Source organism: Panthera onca, chromosome B1 (genome assembly GCF_046562875.1).
Source record: "Panthera onca isolate mPanOnc1 chromosome B1, mPanOnc1 haplotype 2, whole genome shotgun sequence".
Lineage (NCBI taxonomy): Eukaryota > Metazoa > Chordata > Mammalia > Carnivora > Felidae > Panthera > Panthera onca.
The window spans coordinates 165,273,359-165,294,791 of record NC_138342.1 but is presented as its reverse complement, the minus strand read 5'-3'; the positions used below and the strand labels follow the sequence as shown (position 1 = coordinate 165,294,791).

General features: G+C 41.9%; 1 protein-coding gene across 6 annotated transcripts in view; it reads right to left on the bottom strand.

Moving 5' to 3' along the window:
* CSGALNACT1 (chondroitin sulfate N-acetylgalactosaminyltransferase 1) overlaps positions 1 to 21,433 on the bottom strand; it is a 341,791-nt gene that overhangs the window by 292,444 nt on the left and 27,914 nt on the right. For 2 of the 6 annotated variants that reach the window (XM_060653383.3, XM_060653386.3), the window contains exon 2: positions 625 to 745. The exons of the other annotated variants lie outside the window; for them this stretch is intronic. The gene's annotated coding sequence lies outside the window, so the exon portion shown is untranslated. The remainder of the gene's footprint in view (positions 1 to 624; positions 746 to 21,433) is intronic. 6 annotated transcript variants of the gene reach the window in all.

The following is a 21,433-nucleotide window of genomic DNA, read 5'->3' as shown; positions in this document are numbered from 1 at the left end:
TCGGAGGCCGTGCTCCTGAATTCTTCACCAGCATCTGTGCTCCTGTTATATTAATGCTCGGGAGCTGTGAATCGCCTAGTAGACTGTCTAGTTCACATTCTCCCCTGTTATTCAATGGAATTACCCCTCAATCTCCCCTCTGACATTTCTTCTAAAAGTACCCCAGAAAGGATTAATTAGACAGTCACCATATTCTCCAAGGAAGACAGACTCTGTGGTTCACCACCCCACCAGAACCCTGCTGCTACCTCAGAGATTTCGGGTCAATCTTTACATATTCTTTTTTTTTCTTAATTTACACTTTCAATATAAATATATTTTGGAGGGCAATTTGACTTTAGGCTCTTGTATGTCTTTAAAGGAGAATTCATAGTCCTTGTGCCAAGTCAGGCCCAATAAAAAGTAAGTAATCATCAAAAGTGATAGTTTAGCAGTGCTGGAGGGAGAATAGACAGAAGCTGGAAGTTTTAAAACTGCTATTTTCAACCTGAAATGTTTATCAATCAATTTTACAGCAGCGGAAAACATTTCCCTCCTGCAGGAAGGTGGGGCGGGGAGGAAGCAGAAAAAGACACAAAGGAAGAGATTCCAACAAGTTCAACAATAAATTTTAACAGGACTCACTTTGGTGATGAAATATAGTAGATCAAATCTTGTATGCTGAATGGCAGGAAGTAATGTATTCCAGCACTGTAGTATCTATTTAAAGGGACAGCACATGGGAATGCAAGCTGGTGCAGCCACTCTGGAAAACATTATGGAGGTTCCTCAAAAAACTGAAAATAGAACTACCCTACGACCCAGCAATTGCACTACTAGGCATTTATCCAAGGGATACAGGTGTGCTATTTCGAAAGGACACATGCATCCCCATGTTTATAGCAGCACTATCAACAATAGCCAAAGTCTGGAAAGAGCCCAAATGTCCATCGATGGATGAATGGATAAAGAAGATATATATACATATATATATATATATATATATATACGTATATATATGTATATATACGTATATGTATATATATACATACGTATATGTATATATATACATACACACACACACACACACACACACACACACACACACACAATGGAGTATTACTCGGCAATCAAAAAGAATGAAATCTTGCCATTTGCAACTATGTGGATGAAACTGGAGGGTATTACGCTAAGTGAAATTAGTCAGAGAAAGACAAAAATCACATAACTTCACTCATATGAGGACTTTAGGAGACAAAACAGATGAACATAAAGGAAGGGAAGCAAAAATAATATAAAAACAGGGAGGGGGACAAAGCAGAAGAGACTCATAAATATGGAAAACAAACTGAGGGTTACAGGAGGGGTTGTGGAAGGGGGGATGTGCTAAATGGGCAAGGGCCACTAAGGAATCTACTCCTGAAATCATTGTTGCACTACATGCTAACTAATTTGGATGTAAATGTTAAAAAATAAAAAATAAAACAAGTTAAAAAATAAATAAATAAAGGGACAGCACAAATAAAACTTATATGAAAGCTTCTAGAGTACAAATTGCTAAGTCAACGTTACTACACTTAAAAATTAGTTTTTGCGGCGGGGTGGGAGGACCTCCTGGGTGGCTCAGTCGGTTAAGCATCTGACTCGATTTCAGCTCAGGTCATGTTCTCACAGTTCTTGAGATTGAGCCCTGTGATGGGCTCTATGCTGACAGTGCAGAGCCTGCTTGGGATTCTCTCTCTCCCCCTCTCTCAACCTCTGCCACATTCTCTCTCCCTCTCTCTGTCAAATTTAATAAATAAGCTTTAAAAAAAGAATTAGTATTTTTCAGAAGCTTAATTGCCCAATGTATCTCAGGCAATTAAAAAAGAAGAACACTGAGTGTCCCCTAATTTATTTCTATTCCCAGCTGACATGTGGCTTGCCCACAGGTGGCCATTTCCTGCCTCTTTGCTGGGATGTCCCACACTCTTCAAAACTAGGAAAGGGTAAACTAACAGCATGTGGCATCTTTGACATGCCTGGCATGAGTGGGCTAGCCACTTTCAAATCTTACTTCATTGATTTTTCTCAAGAATCCCAAATATGGTATCATCTCCAGTTTACCAATGAGGAAGCTATGTGTCCAAGATCACAGGAGTAATAAAATGGTGAGGCCAGGTTGGAACTCATGGCTATTCAACTCCAAAACTCACACTCCTTCCTTTGTACCCCGCCCAACTACATAGGAACACTAAGAGTACAGATGCGCCAAAGAAGATCTTAGCTGCCTGCACTAGGTACCAAGGAATGGTTGTAATGATTGTAATTCACATTGCCTACCTCTATCAGTGAACACTCTATTTCTGAAGATTTATTCTGCTTGTTCTCCAAGGGCCTAAGAGGCCCCGGAGTACTTCTACCAAACTACCAAACTGAGCACATCCTAAAGACATGCCCACAAAACTCTTCCTTATTCTCCATCAAGTCTCTGCACTCCAACCACCACCATCAAAAAACAGATGCACCAACCACTGCATTTCTTTTAATTGCCTTCTGGACCAAAATGGTACCAAGAAAGAAAAAAATCACGCGGACAATTTCTGTTACCTTATTAAAGATAGATGACCATCTCACTGCGGTCCCTAAATGCACATATAGCAACACCGGCAGCATTTTCAAAACTGTGCAGAGGGCAGAGTTTGACAGGAAGCATCCCAGCTGTGGTAACTGACTGCTTGCCATAAGAGCTACTAGGTGAACCCTGTGCAGAACATTTAAAAATGTCATTATAAGGAAACACAGTCACAATCTTCCCCTCCAACAAAAAATATTTTCAATAAACAGCCTAGAATGTTCTCTCTTCCTCCTGTCTCCCAACACCCAATCCCATCACTTTCAGGAAAGCTCACCTGATTAGTACCCGTCTACTCTAAATAGCTCCTTTATCCTGAATTCCCAGATTCTCCTTTATTGCTGAATTATCAAATAACGGTTTGTGCTGGTTTGTGAGATTTTAAGCCATTTCACAAGGACTGGACTCTGTCGAGGGTATACAGAGCCATTGGACAATTTCTGCTCTCAGGAAGGTGAGCCACACTGAACAGAGAGGGATAACAAGCCACATACTGTACCACATAAGAGATTTGGGGAGCACAAAAGAAAGGGGTAGGGAAAGAAGTTCAGGAAAGGCCTCAGGTAAGAGGTAGCATTTCAATGGGTTCTAGATGCTGAATTGGATTTCCTCAAAGAAAACTTTGTAAAGAGGGATGAAGATTTAGTAGATATGGGAGTTGAATTGTGGCCCCCCAAAAAGATATGTTGAAGTCCTAACTTCCAGTACTCAGAATGTGACCTTCTTTGGAAATAGGGTTGTTACAATTAGGTAAGATGAGGTCATACTGGAGCAGGGTGGGCCCTTAGTTCAATATAACTGGTACCTTTACAAGAAGACACCCATGTGAACATAGGGACACACAGGAGAATGCCATGTGACAATAGTCAGATTTGAAAGATGCAGCTACAAGCCAAGAAACACTAAGGAGTACTTGCAAAATACCAGAACCTGGGAACAGGCAAGGAAGGATTCTCTCTTACAGGTTTCAGAGGGAGCATGGCTCTGCCCACACCATGATTCTGACTTTCAGCCTTCAGAATAGAGACAACACATTTCTGTTTTTTAAGTCACCCATTATGTAGAACTCTATTATGGCAGCCCTAAGAAACTAATGCAATAGGGGATTGGAAGAAAGAGGAAAAAAACAAGATGTGGTGAAAGGCAACCACAGAAGATATTCACAAAATGACTTTCTGTAACTTGCAGGAGACCTATGCCCTACTTTACTTTGCTGAGAATGAGCTCACCTCAGCATCCTCCCCTCTGCATCCAAAGGGTTCTCTGGCTTTACCTCACTTCCCTGCAGCCTGTCCTTAAATGAAGGAGCTGTTTCTCCTTTCACAGGCTAGACCTGCTACCTTGCTTTAATTACTTGAATGCAAGGACTTCCCATTCATCATTTCTATGTTTTACTCCAATTATTTCATACCTCCATTGTCTGCTGAGTAAACCACAGATAACTTCCTACAATTCCACTTTCCCTCTTCCCAATCCCCACAGGCTGACCTCCCATCTTTTCTATTTAAAAGAAGCCTAGGGTCGATTCCTCCACTCTCTCACTGCCCATTCACAACTCAACCTTTCATTCAATGACCTCTCCTGACCTGCCTATGGAAACAGTTATGGAAGGATGGCTGGTCAGTCTGCCTGATCACTGACTCTTACAGACGCTATCGTTTTCACTTTCCACAATATTTTTGTGTTGCCTCACATGAACATCCACTTTCCCCCTACATGAAATGCTCTCTTCTTCTGGCTCCTGGAAGAACACACTGTTCTCCACTCACCTCCCTGACTGCTCCTTTCCTGTTTCCTTTCTTGGTCAAGATCATTTTGGTGCTCCTTTCCCATGTCACCACTGTACTTTGTACTGACCTCTGTTATGGCAGTTCTGCCCTATACCTTCAGTCAGTCAGAGCTTACGTTCGAACACCATTACACGCTCCACATGAAGGGTAAAGGCCTTACCATGGTATGTGTGGTGGAGTCCTAATTCCTCAGTCTCATTACCTGCGCTATTGTTGTCATACATTCTAAAAAGTAGGCTAGGGGACACCTGGGTGGCCCAGTCAGTTGGGCATACAACTCTTGGTTTTGGCTCAGGTCACGATCTCACGGTTTGTGAGTTCAAACCCCGCATTAGGCTCTGTGTTGGCAGCTCAGAGCCTGCTTGAGTTTCTCCCTCTCTCCCTCTATCCCTCCCCCCAACCCCCTCTCAAAATAAATAAACTTTTTTTTAAGTTACAAATATACAATACAGTGCAACTATTTTGCTTTGAACAATGTTCTTTTAGAATTAAAAGTAGGAAAAATTGAATTTTTCAATTCAATTACCTTCATTTATTTCATACCCAGTGTTCTTCATTTCTCTGTAGAGACCCAAAATTCTATCTGGTATCATAATCCTACTGCCTAAAGACCTTTCTTTAACATTTCATGTAGCGTTGATGAGCTGGCAATGAATTTCCAGTTTTTGTTTGAGGAAATCTTTCATTCTCTTTCATTTTTGAAATAGATTTTCACTAGGCATAGAATTCTGGGTTGACAGCTCTTTGCTTTTAGCACTTTAAAAAATGTCACTTCATTATATTCTAACTTGCATAGTTTCTGAACAGGGATAATTCTTATCTTTGTTCCTCTGTAATGTGTCCTTTTCTCTCTGGCTGCCTTTAGGATTTTCTCCTTTTTTTAATTTTTTATTTTTATTTTTTGGTTGATAAACGTATGAGTATTATTTGCCTAGGTGTGTTTTGTTTTGGTATATTCATCCTGACTGGTATTATCTGAGTTTCTTGGGTCTGTGATTTGGTGTCACTAATTTTGCGAACTTCTCAGCCATTATTTCTCCAAATATTTTTTGCCTTCCCCACTCTATCTTCCATCTCCTTCTGGTGATCCAATAAAGTATACGTTCGACTGTCTGATACCATCCTGCTGGTCTCGGATGTTCTTTTTGTTTCCTTCTGTTGTTGGTTTTACTTTTTTTCGCTTCAGTTTGGGTAATTTCTGTTGCCCCACAGGATCTTGCCCATTGTCCACCACTTCTACTACAGCAGTTAGTCTATTTAATCATAGTTATTTTAAAGTCCCTGCCAGATAGTTCCAACATCCGTGACATATCCAGTCTGATTCTAATGATTGCTTTGTCTCCTGTTTTTTGTTTTTATGGCTTTCTTTTGTCTTTTCATATGCCTCATAGTTGTTTTTTTTTTTTTTTTTTTTTTTTTAAGTTTGGGCATCTTAGATAAGAGAGTAGAGGCGAGGTAAATATTTTTTTAATGCCTGGAAATGTGCACGCCTTTCCTTCTGCCTGGCCTTGAGTGTCAGGGTTTGCACTAATCTAATCGGGAGCTGGGCTGGCTTAGAAGTCTGTTGTTGCTGCGGTGATCCTCAGTGACCCACAGGCTAGTCATACCCTGTGCTCAGTCTATTTTATACCCTGAATGCCAGTCTATTTGTTTTCCAATGATTGCTGCACCCTTGGCCTTCAATCTTTTCTTTTCACCATGCCCACAGAGAAAGTCTGCCTCTTGCAAAGTAGTTACTACCTCATGCTTGTTACCCTGGTGATGGAGTGGGGATAGAGAGTGTCCTCTGTTATTCTGATTTATCCCCAATGTTAGGCAGGTACCATATCCCTGGATCTTGGGGAAGATGGCCTATTCGGTGATCCTGCCCATCCCTCAGTAACCCTGCCCTCTCCTGAGTTCAGAGTCCTGAATCCAGCTTGTAATCTTGCCCCTCTCCCACCAGGGTTGAGGTGTTGTTTTTTTTTCCTGTTTTCTTCCCCAGCTACAGAAAGATTTTACCAGTGCCCAAAAGATGATGGTGTTTGTTGCCTCTCTCCCAAAGCAAAGCTTCTGTTCTATAGAGGAGATACAAAAGAAATCTAGGCAAAATTTCTTGCCCTTTTCAGAGCAGCTGCTGTTTCTTCTCCTGGTTCGGCCCCACAGATAACACTTTCCCTGTACTTTCTCAAACTTTTCTGTGAGTGACTAGCATAGTTCATGGAGAAAAACTTGCAAGAGGGTACAAACCGCCCCCCCCCCCCATGTTTGCAACCCCGAGGGCTTCCCTCACTTTCGCCAGTGCTCACTCAGCCAGCCTGCACCATTCTCCAGTCACCCTGGCTGAATTCCTCTTCAGTAGCTCACACAGTGCATTAGTGCTTGTGTCTTATCCCTCCCTGCGAACGCCCACCTCTCTCTATGTTCTGGATCTTGCACCCTCAGTACTATCTTTGGCTCAAGAACAGTTGTTAACTTGCTCTTTGTCCAGTTTTTTTTCACTGTAAGGTTAAGAGCAAAGTGCTTTCCAGATCTTTCCATCCCTCTGCATCTTCAACTGGAAAATGAAATACCTCTTTGCATTTTCAACCTATTCACTCCACCAAGAATGACCTTTTTAGTCACAGACATATGTATCTGTGCTATGCAGATGTTGGGGGTTTTGTATATAATTATCATCTTAAGAAATAACTGCTTTTGGCAGGGAAGAGGAATGGAATGAGCTTAGTTACTGAGTCCCAAGCACAGTGCTTGATGCTTTTGCATTTTCTAATTTAAGCCTTATAACTTAAAAGGTATCTATATTATGAACCAAATTTGTGGCGTGAGGGAACTGAAGCTCAGTAACTTGCTGAAGGTCACATAACTGCGAAGTGGCAAAGTTGAGATTCAAGTCTGGATCCTCCAAAGGCTATTCCCAGCATCTGGCTCTGCCCCACCAGCTCTACTGGGCCTGGCCAACCTGTGTGGCTGACTGCACAGTGGTTTCTGTTCACAGTGAACATGGAGGCCACTTGACACAAACTTTTGTGACCATAAAGAAGGAGGTTCATAAGGCCTTGGGCTGGGACTTGGGAGCTGCCTGGTGAAATGCCCACACCCTTTCAGAAAAGGCCATTATAGAAACACAACATGTAGGGGCACCTGAGTGGCCCAGTCAGTTAAGCATCCCACTCCTGATTCTGGCTCACGGCATGATCTTGAGGTTCATGAGTTTGAGCCCCGTGTCAGGATCCGCACTGACAGCACAGAGCCTGTTTGGGATTCTCTCTCTCTCTCCCTCTCTCTGTCTCTGCTCCTCTCCAGCTCACATGTGCTCACTTGCTCTCTCTTTCTCTCTCTCTCTCAAAATAAATAAATAAACAGGGGCACCTGGGTGGCTCAGTCAGTTAAACATCCAACTTCAGCTCAGGTCATGAGTTCACTTGTGAGTTCAAGCCCCGCATCAGGCTCTGTGCTATTAGCTCAGAGCCTGGAGCCTGCATTGGATTCTGTCTCCTTCTCCCCACAGCAACCCTCCCCCTCCCCCCGCCCCGCTCACTCTTTGTCTCTCAAATGTAAAATAAAACATAAAAAAATTTTTTTTAATAAATAGACATTAAAAAAAGAAGAAGAAAGAAACACAGCATCTAGTCCAAACCCTCAGGATCCATCCTCACCGCCAGGTCTCAGAGTGTGTGCCTGGCAGGCAGGTGGGAGGGATAGACCACCAGTTGAGTGGCCGCTGAGGACCGAGCATGCCTCACAACCACAGGGAAAGTCTGTGTAGGACTGAGCTTCCCTTTACCCCTCTTCATGTCACCCCACCAGGCGCACTAAGTCACTAATGAGCAACTTTAATTTCCTTGGAGGAAGCCGCTGCCATTGTATCTCAATCAATACAGGTTCAAGGGAAAATTACTTTGTGTGACAGAAGCGAGGTACAACAAATTTACTGTGTGGCTGCTGCCATGGCCGATATAACAAAGGATTGTTCCAGGGGGTCACAGAGACAGAGAGCACGTAAGAGGAGATTACTGACAATGTGGCAGCACAATGGCCTTTCAAGTCTCAAGGCTACGAGTTCACTGTCAGGTCTCCAGACTCTGTGTGTACAGTATATGGATACTGACAAATGCAACAAATTCTATAATCACCACCACAGTACCTTAAAAAACAGTCCCACTACTGCAAACATTCTCTTCAAGTTCCTCTTTGTGTCGTTTTGGGATTAGGATAACACCAAACAGCTAGCAGGCCCTGGTTCCCAGGACCCAATTCCCTGAGTTCTCGATCAGGACCAAGTTAGCCACAACCCCACCTTGGTTGCCCAGGAACCACAAACCCATACCATATTCCTGTAGACTATTTTCTTCAAGGCAAGAGACCATTTCTAGTTTCTCACTCTTTAATCCCAAAAGGGTTCCTTAATCTAGCCTCGGGCACTGCTATGTAGCAGGCACCAATATCTCCAAGGCCCAGGAGCCCTACAACAGCCCCTGTCCTGTCCACCCAGTCAGAGGTTGGAGCATCATGAGCCTCAGCTAACTCTCCCTGGAGCTGCAGGGCTCAGTGCCAACGGTCCACATTTATGATGCCTGAAAGGTTCAGAACATAAAAGGCTTTAATTTCTTATCCATTTTCCTGTTGACAAAGTGAAAGCCAAACAGTGAAACTGGAACAAATGTGCACAGTTCCTATGCTGCGTGCACAATTCCTGTGCTGTGTACACAGTTCCTGTGCCGTGTGTACAATCCGTATGCTTCAGAAATGCATGGTCACCAGAAATGCATCTGTGTTTTTAAAATAATCCAATTGAGCACATTCTCTTTTCTTTTTTCTTGCCATCAGTGTACTGTTTTTATTTTATATGAACTTATAATTATCATAGGCAATGTTTTCCCATCATGAATACTTAGTAATTTTTTTAATGTTTATTTATTTTTGAGAGAGAGAGACAGACAGAGTGTGACCAGAGGAGGAGGGGCAGAGAAAAGAGGGAGACACAGAATCCAAAGCAGGCTCCAGGCTCCGAGCTGTCAGCACAGAGCCAGATATGGGGTTCGAATCCTCAAGCCATGAAATCATGACCTGAGTGGAAGTCAGATGCTTAACTGACTGAGCCACCCAGGAGCCCCAAGTACTTAGCAATTTTCAAAAACACTGCTTTGATCATGTTACTTCCCTGCCCCAAAACACTTCACAGTTTGCCATTGTTTACTTGATAAAGTCCAAACCATTTAGCCATCCCTAAATTTGCCCACATTGCCTCCCATGATGCCTCCATACAAAGCTATGCTCTGATTCCACAGGACTTTTTTCCAAACTACCCCCTACCCCCTCTGCAAGTGTGGCCCCATGAAACCCTCTCAGGCCAAGAAGAAGAATGAATTTCCTCCCTTACCTAGATTTCTATAATCCACACTCTTCATCAGCCCAAGCCAGCTTGAGCTGTTATGGCTGTTGACAGACCTCTCTGCCCTACAAGATCTCCCAGGATCAGAAAGAGTTGAGGGGCACCTGGGTGGCTCAGTCAGTTAAGCATCTACTTCCTCAGGTCACGATCTCACAGTCCATGAGTTTGAGCCCTGCACCAAGCTCTGTGCTGACAGCTCAGAGCCTGGAGCCTGCTTCAGATTCTGTGTTTCCCTCTCTGCCCCTCCCCCACTCACACTCTGTCACTCACAAATGAATAAATGTTAAAGAAAAATTTTAAAAAAAGAAAGAAAGAAAGAAGGAAAGAAAGAAAGAAAGAGTTGAGCTTCTCCTAAGTAGCTGTCTTTGCCTTACTGACACTGTGAACTGGATAAAGAATTCTTTTCCTCTTACCTGCTCACTGTTAAAAAGCTGAAAGCTAAATTTGTCTCCTATGTCTAGCAAAACATACAGGACCCTGTGGCATAGATTTTGTACAGTAACTTAAACTTGAGCTCTGGCTAAAATCATAAGCCCTACCCTTATTTTTTTCTTTGACTCATTTGTCTTTCTGACTTGTTTTATGTTGCTACATGTATATATGTTTCTAGAGGAAGGATGAGAATGTATAAGAAAGTGATTTCATTCCTGACCATGCCTGGCACAGGCATCCTGCACTCTCCATGATACAAAGTTGGCAAGGGGCAGTTTACATGCTGATATTTGTCATTATATGAAGATGTCCCTGGAAGTAAGTCATTATATGAAGATGTCCCTGGAAGATGTCCCTGGAAGTAAGTCAGTCAGGCTGCTGCTGTTACAACCAACCAGGATTCATAAGATACTTAACCCTGCTGAGGTAAACAACACTGAAGCCCTGATCCAGCCACAAGTCAGAAATTTCCCATTGCGTTAAGATATTTTCAGAAAAACTGCAAGAATATCCATACTTGCCAAAGCCATCTACGTGCGACCCCTATCAAAATCCCAATGGCATTTTTCATTGAAATAGAAAAAACAATCCCAGGGTGCCTGGGTGGCTCAATCGGTTACGTGTCAGACTTTGGCTCAGGTCATGATCTCACAGTTTGTGGGTTCAACCCCCACATCAGGCTCTGTGCTGACAGCTCAGAGCCTGGAGCCTGCTTTGGATTCTGTGTCTCCCTCTCTCTCTGCCCCTCCCCTGCTTGCTTGCTCTCTCTCAAAAATAAATAAAAGCATTTTTTTTAATTTTTAAAAAAAGAAAACAAAAAGCAGTCCTAAAATTCATACAGAACCAGAACAGACCTCAAAAAGCTAAAGCAATCTTGAACCAGAAAAACAAAGGCATCACACTTCCTGATTTTACACTATATTACAAAGCTATAGTAATGGGGGGAAAAAGTATGGTATTGGTATAAAAACAAAAACAGATATCAAAGGAACAGCATACAGAGCCCAGAAATAAACCCATGCTTAACAGTGAATGAATTTTTGACAAAGGTGCCACCAATTCACAATGTGGGAAAAGAGTCTCTTTAAATGTTTATTAATTGATTTTGAGAGAAAGAGAGAGAACATGAGCAGGGGAGGAGTAGAGAGAGAGAGAGACAGAATCTCAAGCAGGCTCTACACTGTGGCTATGCGTGGAGCCTGACACAGGGCTCCATCTCACAACCATGAGGTCATGACCTGAGCTGAAATCAAGAGCTGGACACTTAACTGACTGAGCCACCCAGGTGCCCTAGGACAATCTCTTTAATAAATGGTGCTAGGAAAACTGGATATCCATATACAAAAGAATGAAATTGGACCCCTATCTTATACCATACACAGAGATTAACTCAAAATGGATTAAAGACTAAAATTTAATACCTAAAATGTAAAACTCCTAGAAAGAAAGAAAATCTTATTTACAATAGTATCAAAAACAATAAAATATTTAGGAATAAATTTAACCAAGGTGGCGAAAGGTCTGTATAGTAAAAACTATAAGAACTTAGTGGAAGAAATTAAAGACGACACAAATGGAAAGATACCATGTGTTCACAGATAGGAGGAATTTATATGGTCAACATGTCACCTGTTACCCAAAGCCATCTATAGATTCAATGTAATCCCCATCAAAATTCCAACAGCATCCTTCACAGAAATAGAAAAAGTATCCTAAAATTTATATGGAGCCAAAAAAGACCCAATCCTGAGAAAGAAGAACTCAGCTAGAGGCAACATACTTCCTGATTTCAGATTATATTATGAAGCAATAGTGATCAAAACAGTATAGCACTGACATAAAAATGGACCAATGGAACAGTATATAGAGAGCCTAGAAATAAACACACATATATACAATCAATTAATATGTATCAAAGGAGCCATGAATACTCAGTGGGGAAAGGATAGTCTCTTTAATAAATGGTACTGGGAAAAATGGACAACCACGTGAATGAGATTAGATCCCTATCTTACACCACTCATAAAAATTAACTTGAAATGGTTTAAAGACTTAAATTTAATGCCTAAAACCACAAAACTCCTAGAAGAAAACATAGGAGAAAAACTTCTGGGCATCAGTCTTGGCAGCAATTTCCCAACACGACATCAAAAGCAAACGCAACTTTTGCAAAATAAACAAGTGGAATTATGTCAAATGAAAAAGTTTCTGCACAGCAAGGAAAACAAACAACAAAATGTAAAGGCAATCTGTAGAATGGGAGAAAATATTTGCAAGCCACATATCTGATAAAGAATATCCAAAATATATAAAGAATTCTTATAACACAACAGCAAAAAATTAAGTAACCTGATTTAAAAATGGGGATTAGGAGTGCCTGGGTGGCTCAGTCGGTTAAGCGGCCGACTTCAGCTCAGGTCATGATCTCACAGTCCGTGAGTTCGAGCCCCGCATCGGGCTCTGTGCTGACAGCTCAGAGCCTGGAGCCTGTTTCAGATTCTGTGTCTCCCTCTCTCTGGCCCTTCCCCATTCATGCTCTGTCTCTCTCTGTCTCAAAAATAAATAAACGTTAAATAAATAAATAAATAAATAAATAAATAAATAAATAAATAAAAATGGGGTTTATTCAGAACAAAAATGTTTCCAAAGAACATACAGATAGCCAGCAGGTACATGAAAAGATGCTCAACATCACTTATCATCAGTGAAATGCAAATAAAAACCACAATAAGGTGTCACCTTACATCTGCAAAGATGTCTAGTATCAAAAAAACAAGAGATAATAAATTCTGGCAAGGATGTAAAGAAGAGAGAACCCTTGTATGCTGTTGGTGGGAATGTAAACTGGTATAGCCATTACGCAAAACAGAATGGAGTTTCCTCAAAAAATTAAAAAACAATATATCCCAGCAATCCTACATCTAGGTATATATCCAGAGAAAATGAAATCACTATCTTGAAAATATATCTGCATTGCAAATTTATTCACAATAGCCAAGATGGGAACAACCTGCATGTCCACTGATGGATGAATCAAGAAAATGTGGTATGTATTTTACTTTTTTTTAATGTTTATTTTTGAAGGAGAGAGAGATAGACAGAGCATGAGTAGGGGAGGGGCAGAGAGAGAGGGAGACACAGAATCTCAAGCAGGCTCCAGGCTCTGAGCTGTCAGCACAGAGCATGATGCAGGGTTTGAACTCACAAACCATAAGATCATGACCTGAGCCAAAGTTGGACACTTAACTGACTAAGCCACCCAGGCAGCCCTTGTAGTATGTATTTTATATGTGTGTATATATATATATATATATATATATATATATATATATATATATACACACACACACACACACACATATATATATACGTGTGTATATATATATTCAATATTACATATAAAACTGTATTTATACATATAAAAATATATAAATATATAAAATATACACACAATGGAATATTATACATCCATAAAAAGAAGGCAGTCCTACCATTTGCAGCAGCATGGACAAACCTGGAGGGCATTCATACTAAGTGAAATAAGCCAAATAGAGAAAGACAAATACTGTATGGTATCACTTACGTGCAGAATCTTAAAAACAACAACAACAACAAAGGAACTCATATCATAGAAACAGAGTAGAATAGTGGTTTCTAGGGACTGGTGGGGGAGGTGGGTAGGGGGATGGGGGACGGTTGGTCAAACAGAACAAACTTCCAGTTATAAGAGGAGTAAGTTTTAAGGACACAGCATGCTGACTATAATTAATAACACTGTATTGTACACTTGAAATCTGCCAAAGGAATAGATTTTAGGCATTCTCACACACACACAAAAAGGTAACTATGTGAGGTGAGAGATGTAAATAAACTCGATTGTAGGAATCCTTTCATATTGTGTGTATATATATCAAATAATCACATTGTATACTTTAAATATATTACAATTTTATTTGTCAACTAAACCTCAGCACAGCTGGGGTCGATAAAAGAAAAACTACAAGACAATGAATGACAAAAGTTAAATGCTCAAATATCTTCGGATGATGGTAAAAGCAGGCTTCAGCAAAACTCCCCGGGCTGTTACCAGGTCTAGACCTTGATCTTCCCTCTGGCTACACAGCTTCTTGTCCACTGTTAAAGCTGCTCATTCAACAAGTGTTTATTTGAGTCACTTCCCTGTGGGAGTATGCCTGGCAATGCTAGCTGCCTACATTCTCCTCCCTCCTTTACCAACAGAACCCCAACTTGGCTCCAGGCAGCAATGTATCCTCCTTAAAAAACAAACAAAAACAACTTCATTTCCGACTCACTCTTGCAGCTAAGGACAACCTACTTCCTGCCAGTGAGATGTGAGCAGAAGCTGGCTGGTTGAGGCCTTCCAGGAAAGCTCTCCTATTCCTAATAATAAGAGAACACTCAGCTGGTCTATACCTTTGACCTCACCATTCCCTTTACTACTGCCTGAAAGACAGATGTACTGACAGGGGTACAAGAGCCATTTTGTAAACCTGAGTAGAAAGCTAAAGGATCCTGGGAGCTACCACGCCAGTCCTGGATCACTGCCTCTGCACTTCTTGCTGCATAAGAAAAATAAACCCTCATATTTCAAGCCAGAGTTTTAGGTCTTCTAGTACACAGAGCCAAACTCAATTCCTAAGTGATGCAGGAAAAGTGGTGTGTTTAATAATAAGAGAGATAAATAAGACCTAATCCCAGCCCTCAAATGGTTATAATCTATCAAGGGGAGATAAGAAACTCAGAGGAATAATCATAATACCAGATGGAACGTGACAAGCACATGAGCCATAGCTGGGGTGCTAAAAGAGTTCAGAGCAGGGAGAAATGGCTTCTAGCTAAAAGCACTGAAATTGGGCCACTCTGCACTAAAATCTGACATTTATCTCACCTGGAGAGACACTATTCTCCAGTGTCTTTATTCCAAGAGAATAAATCTCTACCAATGGAACCGCACGCATCTGAGCTTCTTAAGGAGTATTTTCAAGCGGTGACTCCCCTTCCACGGACAGGGCTGAGGACTATGGCTGTGCCAGGTGTGGGCGTGGGAATGTGTCACTCTGATTCTCTCTCTCCACTCCCTCCCCTTCCCCTGTCCATCCGCCCACTTTTTCTGAGAGTCCTAAATATGTGCTTTCAGGGCCTAAAGGGGAAAAACTTTCCTCCATCTCTCTCCAGATGATTCTGGTGCTGCTGGCTCTTGCCCAAGAATGCCCTGGCAGAGGATTTGGGTTGCATGTTTTAAACCATCATAACAAAAGCCTTGATAAGGAATCTGAACCTAATGCCTGCACTGTGCAAAGGCCTCTAGGCCATCTGAGCTCATCTCCTGTAGGAGCTGGACAGCGAGGACATCCACAAAAACACACCAACAGGTTTGCAGCACTGTTTTCCAGATAACATACAGGCCGGGCAGTATACAGGGGTCATGAGAAACAGCCACCAAAATGTGTACCCAGCCCTCTCCCTGCTGGAACTTGGCCACCTTGAAATGTTCCCTGCTGGGTTCTAGATTCATGGCTGGTGCCCACGAACCGCATGAGAGATATCTGCCATGTCTTCCTTGTGGAATCACTCGGTGAGTCCTCTGTCACTGGCGATCTCCACGACCTGCACCCCCTACCAGAGCATACTGGCCTCTCTCTCTCTCCCACTCCAAGTCCCTGACTTACCCATAATCCCAAATGGGGGAGCCACCTTTCATCCCCACACTGTGCTCCACGCAGGCCATAAGCAGGGGCTGCTCTGTGCCTTCTGCATCCCCGCCTCTACCCTACACACCATTCAGTATTCACACCCTCTCTTTTAAAAAGTGCCACTGCACACTAGGACTGGGCCCCAAGTTCACCAGGCCAGGCCAGACAGAGGGCAACGTGCTAGGCATAAATCCCACCTCACCCTCAGAGCTGACGATGGTTGCTAACTCTCAGGGCCATCCTGCTTGGTCCACACTCTTTCTCTGGAGGTTCCTTGGTCCTCCTTGTAAACAACACCCTGCAGACCACAAAACTGGTGCTCCAGATGCCCAGAACAAGCCAAGACCTCAAGCCCTCTGCCTTTGCCAACCCCACCCCACACATATAAAAGGATTCTAATCCAAAAACAATGGAAAGCACAGCTTTCACTATGAAATAAGTAACTACAAAAATATTTTACCCAAAACACATAGGCTGTAACAAGTCAACAGAATTCTGTTTGTCACCCAAAAGGTTAAATTTGAAAAGAGCAATGTCTTCTTACCATATCACATAGTCAAAAAATATCATGCACTATATTGAAAGCATATTTACATCTAATGAGCTATACTACGTGTGCAAATTAATATATGCTAATTGTCTTTGGCTGTTTCTTTTGCATAAAGTCAATATTTTTATGGATCATTAAATGTATCCCTTAGCATATTAATTTCAAAAGAAAAATTAATAGCTATAAAAATAAATTCCCTGGCACAACCAATATAAAGATTTAGAACTAAAACTGTTGCTATAATAGAGTATCTTAACATGCTAGCTACCAAACACATAGTAAGTCTCCAATTCAAGAAAAAATAAAGTTTGTATCAAATTCTTTTCTGTGTGTGATTTAAAGCTGGGTTAACTGAGTTTGGCTGAAGTGCTTACATTGGAATCCATACATTTTGAATGGTTTAAAATAAGTACCTATTGATGTCTTTTTTATAATCGGATGAGAAAAAGAACATAAAAACCAAGAGGGCAGCAAAAAGAATCAGGCCTTGAGGCCCGCTGACTGCTCTCTCCCAGAAATTGACACAGCACAGTGTCTGGCACAGAACGGGGCTCAAAACTTTTATATAAATGAATGAATGAATGAATGAATGAACTGTTCACAGTAATCTATGATGCCTTTAGCTAATAAACATAATACTAACAGCTAAAATTCAATACTTACTATGTACCAAGTACCCTAAAATGGAGGTAGTCTCCTCGATTCACAGATAAGAAAACTGAGGCCCAGCAAGCTTAAGTAATATGCACAAGTGACAGAGCCAAGATACAAATGCATGTGTGGCCACGAAACTGTCAACACCATCTACACATCACTTCCGTAACCTAGTGCCCACAGGCGGTTACTCAGGGTGTGCAGATATGAGCCTGTGGCCACCAGATACAACCTGGGGCCATGACCAGATACCTCCAGCCATCCCACAGGAGGGCCACACAGCTCTTAGGATTCACCCCAGTCCAGACATGTGGTGGGACACCAACCTTGCACACCCAGAAACCCAGTGAAACCAGCAAGTTTAACTCAGAGTAACCAATCCTACAGTGCTGCACATGTTTGGAGCACTGATTCTTTAGCGATGGGAAATATCATCACAGGGACCAGCATATTCTCCCAATTAATAATACCTGTGACCTGGGAAGCTAAGTAATCATCAGAACGCTACTGGGGAAACGAAAACAAGAATGGGTCCAGTCATTTCAACACGTCTTTCCAGAGCAATTGGACTATGTATTTGTTGGCTGTCACTACCTGCCACAAATCTGTGCTCTGGGGACAAAGTGTAGCAAGGCAATTCCAATGTCGTCTCAAGAGTCTCCCTTCTCAATGTCTCCACGTTAGAGCAAGCCTCTTTATTCACTCAGGCTACAGTTTAGCTGAAGTCCAGGGAACTCTTCACCTCTTTAAAAAGACAGCATTCTGGGGGCGCCTGGGTGGCGCAGTCGGTTAAGCCTCCGACTTCAGCCAGGTCACGATCTCACGGTCCGTGAGTTCGAGCCCCGCATCAGGCTCTGGGCCGATGGCTCGGAGCCTGGAGCCTGTTTCCGATTCTGTGTCTCCCTCTCTCTCTGCCCCTCCCCCGTTCATGCTCTGTCTCTCTCTGTCCCAAAAATAAATAAAAAACGTTGAAAAAATTAAAAAAAAAAAAAAAAAAAAAAAAAAAGACAGCATTCTGGGCTCTGACCTGAAGGCCCAACAGACTGATATCAAAATTTAAGGCCAAGTCTTATTTCCCTTATTTTCATGTTTTTATATGTGGGAGGACTTTTGGCATAAGTCTATAGAACTGAAAACAATAGCATACATGTATGCGTTTCATATTTTTAACATACTAATGAAAGACAAGTTTGCCAATAACAACAGCAACAAAAAACAACCATTAGCACTCTATATTAGCTATCTAGTATAATTCTATCAGTGAGAATGTCACAGCATTTTCATGCTACCCAAATACCACCTAAAATTCTGAAATGAATAAATGTTTATCTTAAACCTCAAGCTTAGCTGACTGTTGGCCCTCAGGTTAGCAAGAGCAAAAAAAAAAAAAAAATGGAATTTATAAAAACTAGCCACTAACAAGTAGATGCTGCTGAGATAAAAGAGAAAGTGAATGCCGAGGGAGAGGAAGTAAGTCAACCGGTTTCTTATGTTTCAAGGGTACAGAGGTCATGGTTAGCTCCTCCCACACTGTGACTTTCTTTTTGGAAAAAGTACCTCCTTTGAAAAGCTCATAATTAAGTTTAATGATGCACCTTCACCATTTAGTGGTACTCTACATGAGAAAATTCTATAAACCCTTTGGAAAATTCAAATGCCTATACTGTGATCTATAAACAGTCCTTGTCCCAAATTCAAATGAAAATGAAGACCATAGATTTGATACAGAGCTCTAACATATATAATTCCACTCTTAACCAAAGAGTCTATCTTTAAAGGATAGGAGACTTTTTCATATCAATAGAAGTAGTAATATACTGAGATGCCTGGGTGGCTCAGTCAGTTAAGCATCCAACTCTTAATCTCAGCTTGGGTTTTGATCTCAGGGTTGTGAGTTCAAGCCCCACATTGGGCTCCACACTGGGCAAGAAGCCTACCTAAAAAAATAAATAAAAGAGACAGTAATATACTAACATTTATTTTGTGGAGGGGGGCTTCAAATATCCCATTTCTAAAACCCTAGGATTTTCTGGCTTTTGAGTGCCAAACCCCCCACAATGTGGAGTTTCTGCATAAAACCTCCCTGCTGGCTTCCCAGTGTCCAGTCACCTGTTCAAGGCTTACTCAGGGAAGATGGATCCGGAAACACGTTTGTGTTCATTACCTTGGCTGCTGTGACAAATTACCACCAACTTGATGGCTTAAAACAACACAAATTTATTCTCTTATAATTCTGTTGGTCAGAAGTCCAAAATAGATCTCACTGGGCTAAATCAACAGGTCAGCAGAAACACAGGGTAGAATCTTCTGGGGGAGAATCCATTTCTTTACCTTTTCCCTTTCCAGAAGCCGCTTTCATTCTTTGGCTAGTGGCTCCTTCTTCCATCTTCAAAACCAGCAATAGCTGGTTGAGTTTCTCTTACACTGCACCAGTCTGGTTCTGTTTTCTTCAACACACCTTCTTTGACTCTGTTAAGACTAGTGATTGGGGGCACCTGGGTGGCTCAGTCGGTTAAGCATCCAACTCTTGATTTCGGCTCAAGTCACCTTCTTGTGGTTTGTGATTTCGAGCCCCACATCAGGCTCTGAGCTGAGCACGCAGAGCCTGCTTGAAATTTTCTCTCTCTCTCCTTCTGCCCCTCCCCCTCTTGTGCTGTTGTGCTCTCTTTCTCTCTCTCTCTCTCTCAAAATAAATAAACATTTTAAAAAAAGACTAGTGATGACATTGGCCCCACCCACATAATCCAGAATTATCTCCCCATTTCAAGGTCCTTAATCCTAATCACATTGGCAAAACTCTTTTTGCAGGTAACATACTCAGATTCCAGAATGTGGCCATCTTTTTTTTTTTTTAATGTTTATTTATTTTTGAGAGACAGACAGACAGAGTGCGGGAGGTGTGGGGTGCAGAGACAGACAGAGAGAGACAAAATCCAAAGCAGGCTCCAGGCCCCAAGCTGCCAGCACAGAGCTACCAGCACAGGTACCAACACAGGGCTTGAACCCACAGACTGTGAGATCATGACCTGAGCCGAAGTCTCAGACTTAACCGACTGAGCTCAGACTTAACCGACTGAGCCACCCTGGTGCCCTGAATGTGGCCATCTTTGAGAAGCCATTATTTTGCCTACCAGAAATTTTCTTTTTCAAAAGGGAAGATGACAATTTTTATTGTTATTACAAAAGCAATATTTTTAACTTCACTCATTTAAATAATTGCAAGAGCAACTATGGGCTTAATCCTCACACAGGCACCACATCAGGCACAGTAGCTACAAATCATAAGAAAAAGCCTTCTTTACCTTGGATCCCCACAGTTCCTAACTAGAGCATTCTGCCATGCTTTGGAATTAGGTTAAAAACCCCAGAAGACCTACTCCATTCCCTTGAATTCTATTTTTTTTTTAAATGAGAGTTACCTGTGCTGTCTAGTAAAAACAAGTCACTAAATCCTGACCTGAGAGGATTAATAATAAATAATCTAATATAATAATATCTAATAAATAAGGGTTGATAAAATGCAATGAAGGTTCAAGGAGTTCCAAACAAGGCATGAATATAAATCTATTCTGCTCAGGTGTCCCAGGTTCCACAACCTTGTGGGCTCCACTTCAGACACATTATGTGCTCTGTGTGTCATGCTTACATGACATGACCTTTCAGGGAGGTTAGAGGTTGGCATGGGGGGGAGGGTCAAGCAGGAAGAAGGGTGCCCTATATTCCCTTTTTCAGATCTCCAGGCCCACCCTCTGTGAACAGGGAACTTTACTCAGAGCCCCTCTCCAATCCCTACTGCCTCTGATGGGACTTCATCATGATCTTTGACACACAAATTCCAATATTGTGTTTGCCTACCCCTTCATCTCCTCATGACTGCTGCTGTTTAACTTGACCCTGATTTCATTCTTACCCAACAAGCTGCATCAGATCGATTAAACAGAGTTTTCCTTGGACAATCTGAGTAACTGCCCACTTCCAAAAGGGTGGAGAATTCCAAGGCACTAATCTCTTTGGCAAGCATCTCCCAGTGCAGCATACCCTCCATACTAGGGTGTGGTTCTGGAAAGCACAGCTATCAGAACCATTGCCTGTTGGCTGCCCAAGAAACTAGAGAGTCTCCGGCATGGTTCCAGAAAGCATCTCGATAAATAAGATAGAGCCCAAGACAAGCCACCAATAAACCTGAATTTTTGCACGACTCTGTAGCCATTACGGAAAGTCATGGGGCCTTGAATTTCTTAACAAAATATTGGTATCCTGCCTGAATTGCCTATATATTAGAAAGCATATGAACTCCACATGTTTGGATTTTAAAAAGTATTATAA